Genomic DNA, 8,851 nt, shown 5'->3' with positions numbered 1-8,851 from the left:
GTCGTTTTTAATCAAAAATTAAGCATTTATTGTGAAAGAACGTAAGGTACATAATGTTTTATTGAAAGTATTGTCCATCGCTAGCCACTACTTTTTCTCATCTTTCTACGCGGTAGCATACGGATACCGCGTTGGAAGAACGCTTCATCTTTTAAGGCTATCCAATTTTTGATATCTTCATATGATGTGAAGTGCTGCTCAGACAGGCCATGCGTCATCGATCGAAATAGATGGTAATCGAAAGGGGCAATGGCTGGTGAATACGGCGGGTGGGGTAGAACTTCCCAATTGAGTGTTTCCATGTAGATTTTGACCGGCGTCGCAACATGTGGTCGAGCATGCAAGAGAATAATTTTGTCATGCCTGGAGTAGTAGTGGGCGCGTTTTTCCTTGAGTGCTCAGCTCAATCTCATCAATTGTGTTCGGTAGAGAGCCCCAGTAACGGTTTCGTTCGGTTTGAGCAACTCATAATACACGACACCAAGCTGATCCCACCAAATACACAACATGAGTTTTTTCCCATGAATATTCGGCTGTCGATGTTGAAGCATGGCCAAGTGATCCCCATGATTTCAAACGATGTGAAATTGCTTGTTGAGTCGCTCCTAATGTAAGTGCAAGTTCTTTTTGCGTTTGGCACGAATCTTCATTCAATAATGCTTCCAATTCCGCCTCTTCGTGCACTTTCGGCCTTCCGCTACGTCCTTTATCTTCGACATCAAATTCACCGTTCTTAAACTTTTGAAACCATTCACGACAACTTCTCTCATTTAAGGCAGTCTCACTATATGCTTCTACAAGTAATCGATGAGCCTCAGCTGCAGATTTCTTCAAATTAAAGAAGTAAATTAAAAGTTCCCGCAAATGATGCTTATTCGGCTCAAAACTTAGCATTTTTGCACAAAAAAAATATATGATGCTGATACAAAATCACTAGTATTTTAAGGTTATGTTGTTGACAGATGTCCAACCTTACGATATAACGTTTTACATCAGACAATTTTAACCATAGCTTGCTAGTGGCGCCGTCTTTTGTCAAACAGCGGAAACTTATTTGTACTCCCAATATATAGCGAATCCTTATGATTACTATGGAATTATTTGTACAGCTTGCTATTACACCATCACGCTAATCTACCAATATTCAATCATCAGCATTTTTATTTTCAAGTATTTCGAATTACATTTTAGCATTTAATTACACCTACTTCCTCATTTTTCTTAAACTTAAGCGTATTATCACATTAATATAAGTATTTTTGAGTGTGTTATTTGTTATTTAACATTTTATTTGACTGTATATATTTTAAGTTATGCAAATTTAAATAATAGCATGGCATTTTGCTAATATGGTCCTCTATGAATATTAATTACTCACGATCTCTTTTTTGAGGTTTTTATATTAAAATAATTATTTCATAATCTATTGTAGCTCTGCTGTTAATCTATAGTTTATATTACGCGTACTATTTTTAGTACTAAGATTTTTAGTACTGAGCAGCTTATATAGAAGTTGTGTGAATGTATATACATTTATTTGCATATATTTTAAAATATTTTAATTTTGTAACCAAACACTGTTTTCTGAACAAAACTAATATTTTAAGGCTATTTTTATGGAAGGACACATTTTTTACCACCCATTTTTTCTTCGAATCATTATACAATCTCACCACATTTTTATTAATAGTGTGTGCCTTCCAACAAGCGACATGATGCAACACAATGATTATGTCATCTTTATTTAACATTGACAAACAACAAGGATGTAATAATCCATTGTGTCATTTGTGTTGCTTGTTGGAAGGCACATAATATTCATGGTGGAATTAGAAAGGTGAACGAAGGTAATGTATGCGCAGTAGGTTAAAAGTAATGAGGGGATCTGTTAGCCAATCAAATTTCGAGCTAATTTGCACATAACTTGTTCATACTGCAAATAAGCTCAATTTCTGATTGGTCGAAATCTCAGATCATGTGACAGGTCCTCCGCCATTATGCGCGTTGGTTCACCTTTCTAATTCCACGACGATAGTATCCTAAGTAATAAATACAGGGTGGGCCATCTATTGGTACGTTTTTAAAAATGCGATCAAATGAGCATACATTGATATTTTTTATTAATTTTTTTTTTGTTGTGAAGCTAAAAGTATCCGCGTCAAGAATGAAAAACGATTTCGTTCATGTGGCTCCCTCTACTGGCCTTACAGTATGCCATTCGGTCACCCCAATTATTAATGACATTTTGGACTACCTCGGCGCCAATTTCACTCAAAACAGTCGTAATATAATGTCATCCACTAACATCCCTTTCTCACGAACTTTCCTCACCAATTTGCGTATAGCTCCTTCGGTGGGTGCTCTATCACGACCCATATTTCTTTTCAAAATTCGTACAGTTTCGACGACACAGCACTGACTTTGAAAATAAGTTTTTAAAATTTCAAAACGCTCTTCAAGAGAAAACATGTTGTTTCGTGCCGCGGACGGTATGACTAATAAACTGTCAAAATTTCGGGTCTGTAGCTCGTTCGGTGTTGCCATACGACGAAATTCAAAAACGTACCAATAGATGGCCCACCCTGTATTTTGTAACTTTGAGTTCAGAATTGATTTAACAATATTTTAACGAATGTAATTGTTAAGTTTTAAACTTAAATATTGATTAATAAATAGTAAGGTTCTGTACGTATAAAACAATATAATACAAAAGAAGGGCAAAGAGCCAGTAATGTATAAAAGAACTTTAATTTAGCATTAAATTAGCATTTAAAATTCATATAAACAATTACAATTAACAACAAACATTTCTATTCCAATCGAGTCATTTTTAATATAGTCTTAATATATTAACATCGTTCTAAACCAAAAATATGTACATGGTATTATTATACTATTATAATTTTTAATATCTTTTAATATAGTTTTTTTATTATATAAATTATTTTAAATAAATTTGCAAAAGTAACGAACATCTAACTTTCACATCAGATAATGAAATGTCAAAAAGAAAAACATTTATCGAGAACGGAAAACAGCAAAACAGGGAGAAAAAAGAAAGAAGATATTAGGAAGGAGAAAGAGAATGTATAATATTAGAATACAATTCAGGCAAAGATTCTCTGTCATTTTGTCTGTTTATGTTTCCATGTTTCTGTTTTTTAATGGATCATTTCAGATATTAATCTTTTATTGTATGAAGGTTCTATATCTAATATGTTCACTTTATCCCATTTAAAGTTATAATTTTCCTCAATACGGTGGTTGGAAATCACTGATGGAGATTTTGAACTTATATTAATATCTGAAACATGTTCATGTAGTCTGGTCTTTAATTGTCTTTTTGTCTGGCCAACGTAACTAACATCACAATCCTCACAAGATATTCTGTTAACTACATTTTGATTATTAGAGTATTCCAACTCATCCTTTCCTCTCTTTATGAAATTTTTTAAGATGTTAGGAAATAGTAAAAGCCAATTTGCAATTAAAAATTATTTTGTTGGAACTTTGGATGACACAAGCAAAAAATCTTATCCACAACTCCATAAATTATACCTCTTTTATGACAAAGTGGATGATGTGAATAAAAATTAAGAAATCTACCGAAAAGGTTGCCTTACGATATAAATCAAAAATAAGATTCTGTTCTTCAATAATCAACATAGTATCTAAAAAACTTATTTCTCCATCAATGCCAATCTCCATAGTGAACTACAGTCTAGTATACAAGGAATTAAAAATATCCAAAATATCACAAATACTCTCAAATGGAGCAGCCAAGATAATATCGTCGACGTATCGATAAGTAAAATAACAACCGAAAGGGCAGCATTCCGATATCCATTTTTTCAAAGTTCTGCATAACCATATTTGTAACGACAGGTGACAATAGTGACCCCATAAAGATTCTAAATATTTGTTTGTATATTTTTTTATTAAAGATAAAAACCGTAGAATTCAAAACCACCCGAAAGGCAATCAAAAATTCATCTAAAGGAATTTTAGTTTTTTTGGATATGGAATCCCATCTTCCAAACATCAGATGCCAAATCTACACAATCAGACCACAACACTATCAGATCCCAAATCTATAGGTATATTAGTAAATAGGGATACCACATCCAAGGAAACCAACATAGAATTTGGTTCTAGTTTAACATCTTTAAGTTTATTAATTAAATCAAAACTATTTTTTATAAAACTAAGAGTTTCTGGTATAGAATCATTAATGAAGTCATGCAGAAACAATGATAGATTATATAGTGGGCTATTTATAGATGAAACAATAATTTTAAGAGGATAGTTTTGTTTATGAATCTTAGTTAAACCATATGCTCTAGGAATGATCCCGTTAATCGTAACGCAACCTCCGATATGTCAAGTCATCTATTAGCCCTTTTCTTTTCCACCTACTAAGCATGTTACGCAAATCGCTCGTAAGTTTTTTTGTAGGATCTTTAGTTATCATCTCATATGTATTATTATTTGAAAGTATCAATTCCATCTTGGATTTGTAATCTAGTTTTATATTTTATTAGTATTTTGAGTAACAGTATTTTGAGTAACAGTAACATTATCTGCTTTAGAAATTAATATTTCAGAATGATTTTTAACAAATTTGTTTGTTGTCTTAATCCAATCAAATAATAATTTATCATTAGAACTAGTCCTAGGAAAATTATTCTGAAACCTCTCAAGAATTGAAACAGTATTATTTCTAACAAAATTTATTATATTGTTCCGACGACCAATAATATTGTTTTCAATATTTTTAATGAACTCAATTAATGTCCTATTAATATTGTGTTTATTAATAGAAAAGCCAAAACCTTCCCCCAACTAGCAGTCCAATATCCAGTAAATATAATTTAAATATTAATATTTTGTTCTACATAACGTTATGCTTCGTTTCAGACTTCTTTTCTTTCTACAGATGATTTCGAGTCTCGACATCGAACTCGCGAAACTCATATTCGACCGTTAGACGCCGTGCCGTCGTAGTGGTGAGATCCCGACGACGGGCGATGGCGCCGTACGACAAACCGGGCGACGACCGGTCCGTGGACCGGCCGCCTAGTAGTGTCATTGTTTTGAACCTTTCGACCACGAGACTCCTAGAGATATCATTGCCACCTTTGATTAGAGAGGATACTATCGCAATGACTAATCATCAGTAGAGTAAAAGTAATCTGTCTCATGACGGTCTTTTATTTTCCTTCTTATTCTTTCTCCTTTTCTTTTTCGTTATTTCTTTCGGTTTCTTTCTTTGCAATCTTCTCCTTTAAATCCTTTCTTTCCAATAATAACTGAGAATAAAGTACTGATACTTCATAGATATTATATGTATATAGATGTATAGAAATCTGGATGAAATTAGAAATCTATTACGGTTTTTTAAATTTCTATATATACACAGTGCGACAAATATGTTCCCGGACAGGGCCTGAAAATCATAATTGAAACAACAATATGCATATTTTTTGATTTTATTATTCAAAATATTCTCCTCTGACTTCAATACACTTGTTACAGCGATTCAATAGTGATTCAAATGCATGTTCTAGCTCAGTTTGCGGAATTGCCTCTAGTGCCTGTGTAGAAGCTGATTAGATGGTCGGAATGTCATCAAAAAAGCGTCCTTTCAATTTCAATTTCAATTTTGGGAATAATGAGAAGTCGCAGGGGGCCAAATCAGGTGAATACGGTGGATGATTTAACACAGAGACACGATTTCGAGCCAAACATTGACGGACAATCAATGAAGTGTGACTCGGTGCATTATCATGCAACAAAGACCAATTTTCTGGATCACGATATTCGGGGCGAATACGATGAATTCTGTCCATCAATCGCTTTTAAAACTTCGAGATAATATGCACTAGTAATTGTTTGGCCAGTTGGAACAAACTCTTTGTGGATAATACCTTTGCTGTCAAAGAATGTGATGAGCATTGTCTTAATTTTTGATGGAACTTTTCGTACTTTTTTTGCTTGTGGTGAATTTTTTGACTTCCATTCCGCACTTTGACGCTTAATTTCTGGATCATATTGAAAGGATCATATTGATCATATTGGATCATATTGATCATATTGTTTCATCACCCGTAACAATTGATTTTAGGAAGTTTGGATTATTTTCTGCGGCTGCAACGATGTCTCTGGAATAATTGATTCTCGCTGATTTTTTATCGCTTCTTAATGTGTGTGGAACAAACTTCGCACAAACCTTCGTTTTACCCAAATCTTCATATAATAAATTCGAATCGTTTCTCTATGTTTCTGATATTTAAAGCCTCCTCCATCACTTTTAGTGATGCATTGCGATCGTTTGCAACAAAATCACGTACTTTTTCGATCATTTCGGGTGTTCGAATCAAAATTGGCCGTCCTGATTTTTTGTCATTTTCATGGGTCTCTCTGCCTTCCAAAAAACGCTTATGCCACTCAAAAACAGCTGTACGACCTAAACATTGACTGCCGTAAACTTGTTGCATCGATCGGAATGTTTCTGATGCACTTTTCCACCAAGTTTTGCGTTAAATTTAATCGCTGCTCTTTGTTCCATATTAAAATTTCTATCTCGACCAAAATCTTGTTTAACATGAACTGTCATATCTTCGTTATATGTCAACCAAAATGAATGAAACTTTGACAGATGATAGCAAAATGTTCATTCTTTAAAATGCATGTTTGAACGCACAGATGTCACCACTGGTTGCTGAGATGTAGTTCGTGTCCGGGAACATATTTGTCGCACTGTGTATATATATATATTGCGTTATGCTTCCTTTCATATATCTGTTCCTTCATTTTCCTTTTTTCTTTTTTTTCTTTTCTTTTTCCTTTTTTTTCCTTTCTCCTTTTTTTCCTCTTTCTCTCTTTTCATGAAAAATTAATTAGAAAAAATATAATCGAGAAATACTAATATTTTGTTCCACGTTTTGTTAACGTCATGCTTTCTTTCACATCTCTTTTCCTTTGTTTTTTCTTCTCTTTTTTTTATATTTTTTCAGATCATTCCTTTTCTTCGTTTCCTTTCTTTTCGATCCTTTCTTTTTTTATAAAGTTTTTTCTTTTCATGAAGATCACTAATAACTGAAAATTAAATATAATTCCAAGTGTTTGAGATTGTTAATTCGGGAAAAGCAAAAATTCTTTCAGTCGACCGACAGTAATTGTCATTGAACGCACGCATAAAGTGAGCTCGTGATTTCATCTCGAGCATGATCTTAATCCTCGTTAAAATCATCGATTTGGCATTCTTTGTTCTTTTTAAACCAATTCGGTACACGCAAACAAGCTCCGGCAACGGACAATCGAAAGTTCTAGAACAATTCAATTGTCACACGCGAGCGCCGCGCTCCGACGAATATGTCACGCGCTGTCACCAATCCCACGTACGGATTTTCTGTCGCGCATGACTGTTACGTTGAACGTCGTTAGAAAAGAATCCAAAGCGCCAATCAATTTTGTACAACTAATGCCACGTAATAATTACGATTGTGGCAAAATTTTATTGGATTTCTCCCAAGAAGAAAGCCCAGGCCGAAAGCAATAAATGCTTCGATCTCGCCGTCCTCTTTCTTAGAGTTTTAGACTTCTTAGAGTTCTTAGAGTCATAGTCTCGCTACTATATCGTTTCATAAAACCGCTGTGCCAACCGCTTAAGTGAAAACCGTTATAAACCGAATCTTTTCGAGAAGTGCCGAGAAAATCGCCGAGATTTTCCATCACCGCGATTCCAAATACAATTTGGAAAAGGTGACCGCAGTGAATATTCTGTTAATCTAATATTTAATTAATTATATTTTCTGAATTTGTAACTGTGCATATTAAAGAAAATTCTTTTGTTAAATTACAAAGAAACGGAGTTCTCTTTACTGTCGTGTATCATATCAACCGTGTGCCGTTCTCTCACTCGAATCTTTCCGCGCGGTGCATTCCCGCACACCAAGATATTAACATAAATATAAATCAATTTAAAATAAATAAAGGGCTAAGAGCCAGTTATGTAACAAAAAATTTTTTAATTTAACACATGAAAATGAAAACAGTTACATACGTTTCGATCGAGTCATTCTCGATGTTACAGTAAATATAATTGTAAAATTGTCGGAAATCTAGTACTGTAGTCAACAGTATTCTTCATGTTCTGTATTATAAAGTTGCCAATTAATAACCTAATAAACAATCTCATCGTTGTAAATTCTCGGCAGTAAAACCGTAATAATCTTATTAGATAAAAAGTCGAGAGTATATGAAAAAAGAAAACCGCAAAAGGATGATGATCTATATTGTGGCCACAAATGTTGCAAGTTAATAACTTAAATAGACCAACTTATCGTTGAAAATTCACGGCAATAAAACAGTAATAATCTAAAAGTAACCGATAATAAAGGAGAATTAATGCTGAATGTGTAAAATTAACAATATAATATATAAATATAAAAATGTATCTTATTTAATAGTATGCTGAGCGTATATAAATAAAAATGAACGCAAAAAAGTTGTGATCCACGTCGTGGTAACTTATGGAGCCTTATTATTACTTACCTTATTATAAATATAAATATTTTGCTCCATATAACATTATACCTTCTTTCATATCTCTTTTCCTTAATTTTTTTCTTTCCTTCTTTTCTTTCTGTTTTTTTTTCTTCAGGATGAATTATCAATTAGTTTAAAGAAAACACATAATTGTGTTTTAACTCTTTCGTCTCTTCTATCTCCTTCTTGTCTCACTTTCATTTTTTGTCTCTTTTCTCTTTCTCTTCTCTCTCTCTTTCTTTCTTTCTCTCTCGTAACTTATTTACTTTTCACTTTTTTTTTTCATTAAAAATATAAAAAA

This window comes from Acromyrmex echinatior, chromosome 6 (assembly GCF_024713525.1).
Source record: "Acromyrmex echinatior isolate Ae372 chromosome 6, ASM2471352v2, whole genome shotgun sequence".
Taxonomy (NCBI): Eukaryota; Metazoa; Arthropoda; class Insecta; order Hymenoptera; family Formicidae; genus Acromyrmex; species Acromyrmex echinatior.
The sequence above is the reverse complement of the archived record's forward strand: the minus strand, read 5'-3'. Positions refer to the sequence as shown.